This window comes from Mustela nigripes, chromosome 12, assembly GCF_022355385.1.
Source record: "Mustela nigripes isolate SB6536 chromosome 12, MUSNIG.SB6536, whole genome shotgun sequence".
Taxonomy (NCBI): Eukaryota; Metazoa; Chordata; class Mammalia; order Carnivora; family Mustelidae; genus Mustela; species Mustela nigripes.
In genome coordinates, this window is record NC_081568.1 from 125,628,486 (window position 1) to 125,644,903 (window position 16,418).

Sequence of the window (16,418 nt, forward strand, 5' to 3'; positions counted from 1 at the left end):
ATCATATGATAGTTGTCTTTCTCTGCTTGACTTATTTCGCTAAGCATGATACGCTCTAGTTCCATCCATGTTGTCGCAAATGGCAAGATTTCATTTCTTTTGATGGCTGCATAGTATTCCATTGTGTATATATACCACATCTTCTTGATCCATTCATCTGTTGATGGACATCTAGGTTCTTTCCATATTTTGGCTATTGTGGACATTGCTGCTATAAACATTCGGGTGCACGTGCCCCTTTGGATCACTACGTTTGTATCAAAATCAAAAGACAACTGACAGAATGAGAGAAGATATTTGCAAACGACATATCAGATAAAGGACTAGTGTCCAGAATCTATAAAGAACTTAGCAAACTCAACACCCAAAGAACAAATAATCCAATCAAGAAATGGGCAGAGGACATGAACAGACATTACTGTTTCTTTCTGATTCAGTTTTGGGAGGTTACATGTTTCTAGGAATTTATCCATTTCTTCCAGTTTTTCCAATTTGTTGGCATATAGTTTTTCATAATATTCTCTTATAAGTCTTTGTATTTTTGTAGTGTCAGTTGTTATTTCTCCTCTTTCATTTTAGATTTTATTCGAGTCTTTGCTGTGTGTTTTGTTTGTTTCTTTGTTTGTTTGATGAGTCTTGGCTAAAGGTTTATCAATTTTGTTGATTTTTTCAAAGAACCAGCTCCTGGTTTTGTTGATTTTTCTAATTTTTTGTTTGTTTTTTTATTTGTTTCTGATTTAATTTTTATTATTTCCTTCCTTTTATGAGTTTTCAGTTTTGTTTGCTCTTCTTTTTCTAGCACCTTTAGATTAGGTTGTTGTTTATTTGAAATTTTTCTTGTGCCATGAGGTATACCTGTATTGCTATCAACTTCTTTCTTGGAGCAACTTTTGCTGCATCCCAAAGATTTTAGACCACTGAGTTTTCATTTTCATTTGTCTCCAGCCATTTCTTTTTTAATTTCTTCTGATTTCTTGGTTGGCCCAATTATTGTTTAGTAATATGTTATTTAACATCCATGTATTTGTGCTCTTTCCAGATTTAAAATTTTTTTTAAGATTTATTTATTTATTTGAAAGAGAGAGAGTGTGTGGTGGCAAGAAAGAAGAGAAAGAGAGAGAGGGAGAGAAAACAAGCAGGGAGAGGGACAGGGAGCAGGAGAAGCAGACTCCTCACTGAGCAGGGAGCTGGATGTGGGGCTCTATCCCAGGACTCTGGGATCATGACCTAAGGTAAGGCAGACACTTAACTGACTGAGCCACCTAGGCACCCCATTTCCAGATTTTTTTCTTGTGCTTGATTTTTAGTTTCAAAGCATTCTGGTCAAAAAAAAGATGGTGGAATTACTTGGATCTTTTTTAATTTGTTGAGACTTGTTTTGTGGTCTAATTTGTGATCTATTCTGGAGAACGTTCCATGCATAGTTAAAAACAGTGTATTTTACTATTTTAGGATGAAATGTTTAGAATATATCTGTTAAATCCATCTGGTTCAATATGCTAATCAGAGCCCTGTTTCCTTTTTGATTTTCTGGCTTGGATGGTCTGTCCATCGATGTAAGTGGGGTGTTAGAGGGTTCCTACTATTATCATATTGCTATCAGTTACTTACTTTATGTATTTGGGTGCTCCCATGTTGTTGCATAAATATTTGCAATTGTTATATCTTCTTGTTGAATTGTCTCCCTAATGATTATATAGTGTTCTTCTTTGTCACTTGTTAAGGTTTTTGTTATAAAGTCGGTTTGTCCAATGTAATACTGCTACCCCAGCTTTTTTTTTCCCCACTTCATTTGCATGATAAATGTTTATCCATCCTTTCACTTTCAATCTGCATGTGTCTTTAGGTATGAAATGAGTCTCTTGTAGGCAGCATATAGATGGGTCTTTTTTTTTTTTTTAAATACTTTATTTGACAGAGAGAGAGAGATCACAAGTAGGCAGAGGCAGGCAGAGAGAGAGGGAGAGAGGAGGAAGCAAGCTCCCTGCTGAGCAGAGAGCCTGATGAGGGGCTCAATCTCAGGACCCTGAGATCATGACCTGAGCCAAAGGCAGAGGTTTAACTCACTGAGCCACCCAGGTACCCCTGGGTCTTGCTTTTTTATCTGTTCTGACACCTTCTATCTTTTGAGTGGCGCATTTAATCCATTTACATTCGAAGTAATTTATTGATAGGCATGTATTTATTGCCAGTTTGTTACTTGCTTTATGGTCATTTTTGTGGTTGTTCTCTTTTTCTTTCCTCTATTGCTCTCTTCTCTCACAGTTTGTTGGCTTTCTTTAGTGATGTATTTGGGTTCCTTTATTTTTATTTTTTGCATAACTCTTACTTTTTTAAAATTTGTGGTTGCCAGTAGGCTTGTATATAAATATTAAGCATATAGCAGTCTATATTAAGTTGATGGTTACTTAAATTTGAATACATTCTTTACTTCATTCTGCCCCACATTTTAGGTATATGGTATCATACTTTACATCCTTTTGTTTTGTGAATCCCTTGACTGATTTTTAATGGATCCACCTGATTTTACTGCTTTTATGCTTCCTACTTTTCTTACTTCTGGTTGTGGTCTTTCCATTTAACTCAAAGAGTTCCTTTTAACATTTACTATATGTCTGGGTTAGTAGTCATGAAATTCTCTCACTTTTGTGTATCTCATAACCTGTTTTATCTTTCTTATTCTGGATGATAGCCTTGCTAGGTAATCTTCTTTGCAAGTTTTTGTTTTCTTTTTTTTCTTTTCTTTCAATATTTTGAATATATCATGTCACTCCTATCTACAGTTCAGTGTTTCTGCTGAAAAGTAGCCTTATGGAGTTTACTTTATATGTAACTGTTTTCTTTTCTCATCTTACTTTTAAAATTCTCTCTTTATCACTATTTTCCATTTTAATTACAAGTGTCTTGGTGTGGACTTTCTTAGGTTGATTTTTTCAGGGGTCTCTGGCCTCCTGGATCTGTATTTCTGTCTCCTTCACCAGATTTAGGAAGATTTCAACTGTTATGTCTTCAAATACATTTTTGTTCCATTTCTTCTCTCTTCTCTTTATGAGATCCCTCTAATGTGGGTGTTATGCTTAACGGTGTCACTAGGTTCTCTAAATCTATTTTTGTTTTTTAATAATTATTTTTTCTCTCTTCTGTTTACCTTGATTGCTTTCTCTTACTCCGCCTTCCAGGTCACTGATTCATTCTTCTGTATTCTCTAGTCTACTATTTATTCCAATCTAGTATATTTTTAATTTCAGTTATTGAGTTTTTCATCTCTGATTGGTTCTTTTTTCTTTTGTATGTCTTCTATCTCTTTTTTAAGAGTTTTACTGAGGTCTTCCACTCTTTTCTCAAGTCTAGTGAGTATACTTATGATGATTACTGTAAATTCTCTATCAGATGTATTACTTACTTCTATTTAATTTATCTCTTTTGTGATTTTGTTCTCTTCTTTCATTTGGGACATTTTTGTCTTTCTCCTTATTTTGTCTAACTCTCTGTTCTGTGTGATAGGAAAGTCAGGTAGGTCCCTTGCTCTTGAAAGTAGTGATCTTTAGAAGAAGAGGTCCTGTAGTGCCCTGCAGTGCAGTGTCTCCTTTTCACCAGAACCTGGTGCTTCATGGGTGTCTTCTCTGTGTGTTTCATGGACACTAAGTTGTGGCTGAGCTACTTTTGCCTTTAGTCCACTCGACTACAGTGGCTCCCTTTGTTGTGGGCAGGCTTTGGCCTCTGTGTCTTTAGTGGGCCAATCTGGGCTCCCTTGGGTTTGAGTTGAGTCAGACCAATCATTTGCCATACAGTAGCACTAAACTGCAGGGCACTTTCCCTTTGTTCCCTCTTGAGAAGCTTTCATTGGTGGATGGGGCCTGCAGTCAGACACAAGTTCTTAGCTCACAGTTGGGGCCATAGTGGAACTGATGTGTGTCATTATCGTCCCCTCTCCCCAGGGCAGGAGTCAGAGCTGCTTGCACACTGCCTGACTTGTGGCACCACTTTGGATGGGCTTCAGCCAATAAATTACTGGAAGGAGCAGATCTATGGAAGCATGAGGGGCAGAGGTCACTGTCCCAAATGTAGACTGTTGACTTCTGTAACATAGTAATGTCGGTGTCTTCATTGCGTTATCTTTAAAGTAAGGTTGACTCATGAATGACACAGATTTGAACTCACGTATTCACTTATATGTGGATTTTTTCAGTATATACAATACAGTATTATAAATGTATTTATTTTCCTTTATGATTTTCTTAATGTCATTTAATTTTCTCTCTTTATTATAAGAATACACTATATTATACTAATATCATGTAAAAAATGTGTTAATGTTAACAGTAAGGCTTCTGGTAGACACTAGAGTATTAGCTGAATTTATATGAGGATTTTTGACTACATGGGTATTTGGCACCCCAATCTATGCATTGTTCAAGAGTCAACTGTGATATCTTAGACACAATTTCATTATTATTATTTTTTTTTATTTCTCCAGTTTCTCTGAAAAATGTAGTAAATCTGTCTTCAGACACTAGCATTGACAGTAAGGTGAAAATCAAGAGAAATAGTGAGGCTCCAATATGGCAGAATAATCTCTTCACCCATCCTCATTTTTTTGGGAGAGACCCAAAGCTCTTTCAGGGAACAAGAAAGCACAAGCACAGCAATAGAATCAGTAAACCTTAATGCCAAGTCTACCTTCTCTACCTTATACTCCAGGGTATATTTTTTTCCCATGATGTCACGAAGGCAATAATGGTGAGCTAATGTTATTTCAAAATTATAGCATTGAGGAAAATGATAGGTTTGTGCAGTACCCCAGATGTATGTGACCTTTCTGAAATAATACACTTGTTATTCAGAACTCAGATCTTTTCATGATGGTCTCGGTTCCTGCTCTTTATTCAACTTGTGTCAAAAACCACCCTAGTTAAACTCTTTGTGTAGTGTAACCAACAAGAAAAGGAAAACTATGACAACAAACAAGATTAGATCTTCTGTCAATTGTGATGGGTTGTTTAAGACAGATTTAATCTGATTACATAAAATAAATGTAACTACTTTAGTGAATAAGTTTAGTAAATTGCTGGACTCAGTTGGATGCAGATAAAGCATGTTCTTTTGTATTCTTCTAGATTGTCTGGCTAGTATCTCAGGCAACTCCAAAGTTTTCCCACTCATTCTCAGGTATTATACAGACCATCAAACTCTGCAGGCCCTCATTTTTTCAAAATACTATGGACATGCCATACTATATTACTGGAGTCAGCCCATAACGGCTCTGGAGCAGTTTTTTAAATATTTAGGAATTTTGTGCCAGTTGTTAAACCATTGGTCTCCTGAAATTGATCATGGTAGGTGCATTTATATCACTGATGTCACCAAACACAACAAATCAGGGTCTATTTATTAATTTATTTTCCAGAGAGGCAGTTTATCATAAGCCCAAAGCTACATGTAATGCTTTCAAAGCTAACTTGAAGTGATTAAGTTCAAGAAAAGAAATGACTCACTTTTTTCTTCCTTCCTGAGTAGGGGTGAACAGTACACTGATCTCCTATCTTAGATAAGTATATTATTTTCAATCCCCATTTTTTTTAGTACTTTTTGTCTACCTGTCTGCCTGCCTTTCTTCCTTAACCTCCTTTGTCCATCTTTCCTTCCTTCCCTCCTTCCTTTCTTTATACTTCTTTTTTTCATTTTATTTTTAAAATCAATTTAGGTATTTTTAGTGGTGTTTGATAAACTGCTGCTACCAAGATAAAATTTTTACTCCTTCCAAGGTCATCATGGTTAATCTCTGGAATTTTGGACAATTTGATAAATTATTTCCCTGCTCTTAATACAAAATAAAGTATCACATTTAACATTCATAGACATAAAAGGCATTGAGACTACTTGTATTCTGGTTGTGTTACAGTTTGTATGTACCATGTACTTACTTAAACCACAGCAGATCTAGACTGTAAGAAATTCCCAAGTTAACAAATTTATGTAGGTACCCCTAGTACTTCCCAGAGAGCTTAATACAATATCTGAACTCTTGATCTTCTACTCTATGCCACAAGAATTTTAAATATTTAGCATTTCCCTCAAACTTTTCATTATGTTATTATACCATACATCAGAGAAAACAGGTGCTATAAGGCAGCAATTTATTTTCCCATCCATGTTCTGACCTCCAACCCATTTCCAACATCTAAAGCTGTACTCTTTTCCAGTCCCCCATTAGGATGGGGAAAGTATATGCCTTCTTACTTCAAGCTAAATTATTCTTTATATTCATAGAGATCTCTCTGTTGCAGTCTTCAAACTCTTGCAAATCATGCAGTGTGAGCTTCTCCTTATTTCTTCCCTTGTAAGGACTAAGTAAGGGATCTTATAAGGACTAAATAAGGACTAAAAGGAATCCTTTTAGTCCTTATTCTATAACCATATTGTTCTTAAATCTATCATAAAGCTCTATTTCATGAATAGTTCTTTTTTTCAGATGCATTTTTTTCAGATTCTGAAATGGACATGCATTTTGTAATAAGGGCATATCACAATTGAATGGAAGTATTTTGTCTTTCTTAATGTTTTATTAAATAACAGGACATCTTAAAATCTAAGATACTGTAATATTGATAAAATGTTATTTCTAGCAAAAGCCTTTGCTCATGTTTCTTTTTTCATCATTCTTATTTCTTACCTAGTTCTTATTTATCCTTTTGATATGGCTTAACTATATTTCTACCAAGCATCTCAAATCCCTATATGATAATTTTGAGTTAAGTTAAATTAAACTAATTAAATTAAATATATGAAGTAGATTATAACATAAATAAGTTTATGGAGAAGATAAATAAGTGCAAAGCACAAAAACTGGATTTAGACAGGACTATAAGACTTGTCAGTTGTGCAAACTTGAATGAGTCTCATCAACTTGGAGAAGCTGGTTAGTCCATCTTTCTCATTTTTTAAAGGGAAGGAAAGACTAGATGACTCACCAAGGGTACCCAGCTACTTCGTGATAAAGAACAAGACCTTAGATCAGAGATGGGCAATTTTTTTGGTATACAAAACCAGACAGTCAATATTTTAGGCTTTGTAGGTCATACAGTCTTTGTTGCATTTACTCAATAGATGAAAACTATAGAATCAATGTAGTCAAGTACAATATGTAAATGAATGAACTTGACTCTATTCCAGCAACACTTTCTTTACAAAAACTAGTGGCATGTTGAATTTGAGCCTTAACATGTAGTTTGCCAGCACCTGTGATACAACATAAGAGAGCCTACATGCTTTCTGTTGTACAGACAGTGGCATATTTTGTGGAAGGAGGTAGACCAGGTTATACTTACTAAAAAAACAAGAAGGGAGGAAAGTAAGACAAGAAAATGTGGCATGTGTGGTTCTGTTTTGGCTTCTTAGGTGGTCATCTGAAAATACACACAAATTATGTTGATTTTCAACATGAATTTCCAGAGAGTTTTCTTTTTCATAATAAAGTTTTATACGTAGAATCATACTCTAAGTTAGTTATAAAAAGGGATTAGTCTTTTGTAATTCAATACCTTGCATGCTGAAACTTTCTGAAACAAATAGAACCTCCTATAATTTTAAAAGAAAAGAAATGTTGTTCCAAACCATTTCAAAGAGCAGAAATACAGGCCAAAGAAAGAAAAGGTGGGGTGGGGTGGGGAAAGTGCTTCAAAGATAGGTAGGTTGATTTCATAAGGAAAAACTAAGATAAATTCTTAATTCCAGAGGCTTTTACCCATCAGCTTCTGCCAGTGTTATTCTTCTTCCTTCTGCATGTCAGTTGCTGATACTTGAATGGGATATGTAGGATTAAGTTATTCTAACTGAATAACTAATAGTCAGAATAATAGAATCAGGAGCAGTTTCATCGTGAAGATAGGAAATATGATGACAATACTTAGTTTTTGGTTTTGTTTTCATAAACTGATTCTGGAAACTGGGTTGTAGGCCTTGACCTACTAGAGATGCAAAGTGACAGAATAAGGTTAGCCAGTGAAGACCCATAGATGAAGTTTTTATGCATACATTACTAATGAGAAAAAGAATAAAGTATAAGAAATAATCTTGGAGAATGTGAGGCACCTGAACTCCTCACTGAGAAGCGGTTGTTTCACAACAAAGTGCATACAGATCCCACTTGCTAGACTGGTGTTAACATTCTATGTTATAGGTTGTGTCAAAGACAATCTACAGGAGAGGCTGTCTACCTGCAGAAGGTCATGGAGTTAAACTGTCCACCATGCTGACTTGGCACAGTGGCATTTATCACAGCATACAGGTTTCTTCTATGGCAACAGAACCTTCTCAGGCGTGAGAAGAAACCTGGCATTTTCTGCTACCTGCAGGCTTCTGTTTTTTGAAGCCAGGAAGGGCATCTGTAAAAGTTGGCTGCCCGCATGGCAGACCATGCAAAATGCCAAGGAGAGTGATTTATGTCCCATTCGCTGAGACTTAAAGAGGAAATACACCGAGATTTTAGTAATGAAAGGTCACGACAGTGAAACATTTTCATTACGCTCTTTTCAAAAAACCTAGTGTAAAAGTTACAGTTTCCACAATTTACAAATTTCTACTTCCTTGGCACTTTTATCTCTAAGACCTAAATTGTGATAGCTATTTAACTGTAGTATCCCTTATTTCTCCTTTAAAATGTTAATTTCAGTACTTCTATTTGTTTCTCAAGGGTAAAAAGGTAGACTTCATTTCTTTTCTTTAACCTATCCCTATTTTGTTAAGTAAAATCTTAATTACATAAAGCGTTTTGTAATCAGGTGATTAGGACACAGTCAGGACATATAGCACGGATAATCATGGACTTAGAATTATAAAGTTTTAAAGTTGGAAAGAAATAAGATCATTCAGGAGTCAAATCCCTATTTTTTTTTTTAAAGATTTTATTTATTTATTTGACAGACAGAGATCACAAGTAGGCAGAGAGGCAGGCAGAGAGAGAGGAGGAAGCAGGCTCCCTGCTGAGCAGAGAGCCCGATGTGGGGCTCGATCCCAGGACCCTGGGATCATGCACTGAGCTGAAGGCAGAGGCTTTAACCCACTGAGCCGCCCAGGTGCCCCAAATCCCTTCTTTTTTATAAAAGTTTGAACTTGTGCCTTTAAGTTAGATTACTTGCTGAAATTTCCTATGGAGAAATAAAAAGCAAATAGTAAAAATTATTGACTTTTCCCACATTGCTTCTAATTTTCATAACATATACTAACATAGCAGTTGGAAATACTTGGGTTAATGGCTAGTAATCAGTCTATTTTTATCTAATTTGAGTTTGAGTTTCTTTAGCTGTCCATGTTCTTAGGAATTATTTCTTGATACTTAACTCCCAATGTCACTATGCTAGGCCCTGTGAAAGACAGAGATAAAAAAGACACAGACTCTGTTTCTTTAAGAAAAGAAATTCTGAAGTTTTGGTAATTCTCACAGAAGTCACCCATCAAATGCAGTCATTTGAATAATTTATGTGTCTATCATTATTCTGTTTGTGAAATTTCTGAACACACACGAGAAAAGGGTAAAAGGAGGTTCTGACATGTTGTATCATCTAGTGGACAAGGGAACACATGTATAATCTTGTGTTTAGACATGACTGCATTTTACTTCTTATGTCGATGATCTTTGTTGCTGGAAGAACAAACCTAAAAAGGCAACAAAATGACACATACATTGACATGTCATAATCATCCAAAGTCCAAGGTTTACATTAAGGTTCATACTTGGTGTTTTACATTCTCTAGATTTGGGTAAATGAATAGACAGATATCCACCATGGTATCATAAAGAGTATTTTTCATTGCCTTAAAAATTCTCTGCTCGGCCTGTTCATTTCCACTCCCTTAAACTCTATCAACCATTGCTCTTTTTACTATCTCTATAGTTTTGCCTTCCCTAGAATGTCAAATAGTTGGATTTATATAGTAATTAGTCTTTTCAGATGGGCTTCTTTTACTTAGTAATTTGCAGTTAAGCTTCCTCCATGTCTTTTCATACAATGAAAAGCACTGAACAATATTCCATTGTCTGGACTCTATTCACCTACTAAAAGGCATCTTGGTTGCTTTCAGATTTTGGCAATTATGAGTAGAGCTGCTATAACTATCTATATGTAGGTTTTTATGCAGTTGTAAGTTTTCAGTTCTTCTGGATAAATACCAGGATGCACAATTGCTAAATCATATGGAAAGAGAATGTTTAGTTTTGTCAGAAACCACAAATGGCCTTCCACTGTGACTGTACCATTTTGTATTTTGCCCCAGAAATGAATGAGAGTTCCTATTGCTCCACATCCTTGACAACATTTAGTTTAGTCAGTGTTCTCGAATTTTGCCATTCTAATAGGTATATTGTGATACCTCAATGTTATATCTCAATGTTATTTTAATTTGCATTTTCCTGATGACATATGATGTGGAGCATCTTTCCATGTGCTTATTTGCCATCTGTATATCTTCTCTGGTGAGGTATCTGCTAAGGTCTTTGGCCGAATTTGTAATTGGATTGTTAGCTATGTTCCTATAGAGATTGCTGTACTTCCAAGAATTCTTTGATTCTTTTGTACTGTGAATTTCTTTTGTATTGTGAAAAGAATATATATATATATATATATGTTCCTTTGTGAAAACATATATATGTGTGTGTGTGTGTGTATGTATGTTTCAATATTTGTAGTATCTAAATAAATGCAGGGAGGACTTTTCTGTTACCAGATGTTCATCAAGGAACAAACATTAGGGCTTGTCAATCATGGCCATTTTAAATCAGACACACTCCTATAACCATAGCATATAAAATAATTAATAATGGGTAAATGTGAATTTACAATGTTTCCAACATCAAAATATGCTTTAGTTTTAAAGTGGTAGATAAAGAAGACATGGGTTGTGGTAAAGTAAATGAGGAAAGAATGGGAAAAATAAAATTATGAGTTAGAAAAAGACCAGGAAGAACATAATGAGTCAAACACCTAGAAGATGTTTATTTGGGAAAATGATTCATAATGACACCTTGCTCTTCACTAAGCTGTGGGCTTAGTGCCATTATCTAACTTTGAAATGAGAATTAGTTGAATATTCTGCATTTATAGTTACTCGATGGTTCATCTTGAAGCCTTCAAAATTTATTCTGAAGAGTATGTTCTACTAAAAAAAAAAAAAAAAAAAAGGAGTATGTGCTACTGTGCCTAGGCAGGAAGAAGAGTACAACATGAAAAGATTAGAGCAATATTGCTCTTAATGTAGCAAAACTAGAATTAAAGCAGTACTTGAATCTTGTAGTAGGGATACCTTCTTCCTAAGTAAATACTATGTAAATACTTCCTAAGTAATCTTCCTAAGTAAATACAGTAAATACTTCATTAATACTGAGACAACATGGTTATTATTCAAAAAATGAAAACAAGTTTATGTGTATCTTTCATGTAGTCACATTCTTCAAATGCAGCCTTATTGATTTCCAATATAAAACTATTGGTCAAGTTTTTTTTTTTTATATATTTCTTTCAATAGAAAACCGTGTAATACCATGATAAATATTAAAGTCAAATTTCATGTAACTCTTTATATCCATGGCCATAACTTCTCACATATATGTATATATACTTAAATAGTGCATTAAATAGTGCATGCTGTGTAACCAGTTTTGAATGTAAAAGATTCTTTTTTTTTTTTTTTTCCTATTTGTTAACTTCATCTGTGGGAATTTTACAGTCTTTTCAGAACTCATTTACTGTGGAACAGGTCGACAATTAAAGTGAATTATTGTGCTGAATTATCAGTTCACCTTGATGGAAACATGGTTGCCTCTATCCTATTGGTTAAGTATCATTTTTTATCTTAATAACAACTACTTCCATGTAAAGTGTTTTTATTCTTATAGGATGAGTTAACCTGAGATTTTAGTATTCCTTAGTAGAATAAATTTAAACTTTGGCCCCCAAACCAAAGTTTCAGGAAGTATTGTTTATATTTTTGAAATCAGATATGGAAGAGTACCCAGAAAGGAAATTTGTCATGTCTTCTTTAACAATGCGGATAATTTCTATCAGAGACACCAAATACCTTTAAATTTTGGAGTTGAACATGAGAAACAGTTTGACAGACATTGTAAACAAGTATACAATAATTTGAATGCCAGACTTAATCATTTATTAATTATGTAATCTTGAGCATGTTAACATTGCTCTCTGGGTGTCAGTTTTTTAGCCTGTCATGTGGGGACAACAAAGACTACTTGATGGAGTTCATTATTGTTATTGTAAGTTAATGTAAGTAAATTACCTATAGCTCCTCATATAATTAATAAATGTAATGGTTTTTCTCTGCACATGATTAAAATACAAAAGCTTCTTATAAGGCAAGATGAAGAGCCTAAAAAAGTCTAATGAACCCAGTGCTGTTCCCATCTAATCTCTGGCCAAATAATTATTTTAATGATTAAGTTTATATAAATATAACCAATTTTAGCAGTTTTAATATAGTGAGCAATAAAAGAAGAAGCAAGTGTCCCAATCATTGCTTTTAATTGTGCTTTGTGTAATTTCTGTTTTGCATAGTTTCCATGTTCAGTTATAATAGAAAATATGGTTTAAAATGCTAAACTCAGTGTTAATTATATCTCATCTTCTCCCCAAATTTGAACCTTGGCTCAAGGGGCCTGCATAGTGTGCCATAATCTTCTTTCCCCTCCCTTTCCCATTCCAGAATCTTGTTATGAAAAGAAGTATGGTGTTCAGTGAATGAGAATTTTCCTCTGCTATTAACATGTCCCTCCCCATGGATCAGCCATTCTTGAAGGGCAGCCACACTAAGAAAGCATTAGAGGAATTTATGGGCAATTTTTATTAGCTATCTCATGATTGTTGGGCACCACTGGAATTTGTAGGAGGGTGGTAGACATCCTGCCATGTATGGAATACTCCTTCACAATAAAAAATTATCTGGTTTGAGTGTTGATTGGGGCTAATACCACTATGGGGCTAATTCCACTACAAATACATATCAACAATACTTTAGCACAAATAATATTGAAAACTATTGTAAGAAGGTGAATTAAAATCCTAGTTATTTGGGGGTGGCTGGGTGGTGCAGTAAGCTAAGCATCTGACTCTTGGTTTCAGCTTAGGTTATGATCTTCGAGTTACAAGATTAAGCTCCATATCAGCTCCATACTCAGCTCAGAGTCTGCATAAGATTTTCTCTCTCTTCCCCCACCTCAAATAAGTGAAATATATCTTTAAAATACTAATAATTTAGGTAAAAGTTATTATAGAATGGGAAATTTAAGTAGTAGAAAAATATTCTTTATTTTATTGATTAATTATTCATATTGTACATTCTGCCTCCTCAGTGTATAATTTTATATACTGAGATATTGGTACTGAGTCAATGTCACCTTTATGTAATATTTTTTTATTAGTATTAGTGGAACATTATAGATATGACATAGTGTCCATTGAAGTTTTTTTTTACATAATAGTCATAGAGCAAACTATGACCTGTAAAGTAGTTTTAAAAATCAAGAAACTATAGTGGTAAGATGTAAACATTATTTACTACTCATTTTCAGATCTTAATAAAATTCTTCCACTTCCCAAAATTCACCCAGGGCACCTGGGTGACTCAATTGGTTAAGGGCCAACTCATGGTTTCAGTTCAGATCATGATCACAGGGTCCTGGGATCAAGCCCTGTGTCAAGCTCCATGCTCAGCAAAGACTCTGCTGGAAATTCTTTCTCTCTCCTTATCCCTTTGTCTGCCCCCCAACCCTGCCCCGCCTATGCTCTCTCTTTCTCTCAAATAAATTAAAATTTTAAATAAATAAATAAATAAATAATTCTATGTTGAATATTTACTTTTCTAAATACATTTTTTAATTAAGTAGAATTTAATTTCACAATGAAAATAGCAAATAAATTATTACAAACTACTTTTAACAAGATTTAGCATTGGGCATCATTTTTCTGATTCTTCCAGTGTTGAAGGTTTAAGGGTAAAAATAATAATATTAATAATAATAATAATATCCATCATGGCTGCAGGCAATGTTTGTGCATTGTTTCCTTTTCATAAGCTATCACTGTTTGGTTGTCACACATTTCTATTATATATCGCTGAGAGGAAAAAAAGAAAAAAAACTAAACTAAAAATAAATTAAAATTTAGTGTCTTAAAACAATACTTTCATTTTGCCTACAATTCTTTTGACTAGGAATTTAACAGACCACACAAGGATGGCTCTTATTTAATCCATGGTTCAGGCCTAAAGTAGACTAGCTCAAATGATTAGCGCTTGCTAAGATGACTCAGTCAGTGCCTTGTGTCTGGAACTTTGGCTCTGGTCTTTGCTGAATACATTTACTGCTTCCTGTGACATCTACTAGGGCTGGGAAATTCAAGATGACTTCTTTATTCATTTGTCTGACTCTTCAACTAGAATGACTCAACCTGCTGTGGCAAGGAATCTCTGTCTTATTTTATGTCCTCTCTGATGTGTCTTAGTCTTTCTCACAGCATGGCTGACCCATGATAGTTCATCTTCCTACGTGGGGTCTGACATCCCCCAGAGTAATTCCCAAGAGACAAAAGTTGGACTTAAAGGCAAATTATTCAATGTCATTTCTGCTACACTCTGTTGGTTACAGAGGATTAGCCCAGATTCAATGAGGAGAGGAACTACACAGGACATGAGAATCAGGAGATATGGTTTATTGAGACTGGAGAAGAAAGATGTGTGTGAGGGGAGCACATCTTTGAAATTAGCTACCTTACCACACATAATGCCCTCTCTGTTCTGGCTTGTGGGGTGAATGAGTGTGTTCTTTGGAGTGTCTTGCTTGACCTCTTTTCTATTCAGAAATTCCACTAGTAATCATCTTCTACCAAAAGTATGCTTCTTAGCATTTTGCTTTTTTGTAAAATTCCATTATCTGGCAGGCAGCCTCTCAGTAGGGATGCCAGTGAAACGGCCCATAGCTATTCTCTGAGGTGCCCAGTTAACCAGGGGGAAGCTCGAGCATCCTTTCCATACCAAATCATGAAGTGTGTCAGTTTAAGACCTCTTCTTTATTTTATTCTGTCTGTCTGTCCCTCTCTCTGATATATCTTCTCTCTTCATTTTTGTCCATTTTTTCCCCCTCTCTACCCAGAACCCACCCCAGCCAGACCCAAAGGCAGAACAAACATTCTATTTAAACCAACATTAATCTCTAGGACTGATTCTCAAGAGAGCAATCCTTATTTGACTTCCAATAAAGAAAAGCACCCTTCTACTTTCCCCATTGAGAAGGCAGGTATTTTTCATTCATAAGAATATTCTGCCTACAAACAGACTGGAAATAATCTTTCACTTTTCTCTCTTCATCCTTCTGCTTTCAGTATTTTAGCCAACTGTTATGAGTAGGAGGAGATTGCTTATTTATTATGATTATGATAGGGTCAGTTCTTTTGCCTCTTAGAACGGCTTGAATGAGACTATATGGCTCCAGTTATAGGTATCTTTCTTTAGAATGTAGAAAATCAGTGTCCCTGGTTTTCTTTTGCCTATCTGCTTTAGTAGCAATTCCAGAAAAAAAAATTCTAATCAATATCATCCTATATAAACACTGTGACATTTTGTCTATACATTTCCTGATTTATGAAAATGTTCTGATTGACTTGAGTTTTCATTCTTGGAAAAAGATGTAACAGATTTCTTCCAACTCTGCTATCACATGGACAGAAAGGATGGTACAAATCAATTTGAAAGCAATCATAATAACAAGCACATTTCCAATTAGATAAAATGACATGCTGATAGCCAAATTGCTAGGAGCTGGAGACTTACTACACAGACCTCTAGCAAAAGTTTTTCCTTAAAGAACAAGTTGCTTAAGTAATTTGAACATAAAAGGTAAAAATATTATAAAGGAAAAAGAAAAGCAAAAGGATTCTTTTCATTTTGCTTTTTTTTTTTTAAAGATTTTATTTTATTATTTATTTGACAGAGAGAGATCACAAATAGGCAGAGAGGCAGACAGAGAGAGAAGAGGAAGCAGGCTCCCCACTGAGCAGAGAGCCCGATGCGGGACTCGATCCCAGGACCCTGAGATCATGACCTGAGCAGAAGGCAGCGGCTTAACCCACAGAGCCACCCAGGTGCCCTTCATTTTGCTTTCTTTAGATAAATATAATATCTTATTTAACTTGTCAGTTTATTTAATGTGCAAATCTTGTGTTAAAACAGTCAGTCATACCATATGAAAGAATTTTTCAATGACTATCTTCTGTTCTACTGGGTTACAGGTTTCCATTGTTAACAGGGAAGCTTCAGTTAAAACTAACAGGAATCAGTGTGTAGAGAATAAAGACACTCTACTCAGTGTACCCAAATTCAGTTTATAGCTGACAGACCACAATGCATCACTAGTG

At 35.0% G+C, this 16,418-nt stretch overlaps 1 long non-coding RNA gene across 1 annotated transcript in view; it reads left to right on the forward strand.

Moving 5' to 3' along the window:
* Positions 1 to 16,118, forward strand: part of LOC132028010 (uncharacterized) — a 372,003-nt gene extending 355,885 nt beyond the window's left edge. The window contains exon 5 of the long non-coding RNA XR_009407313.1: positions 15,995 to 16,118. This is a non-coding gene — a long non-coding RNA (uncharacterized LOC132028010). The remainder of the gene's footprint in view (positions 1 to 15,994) is intronic.
* Positions 16,119 to 16,418: the final 300 nt, after the last annotated feature.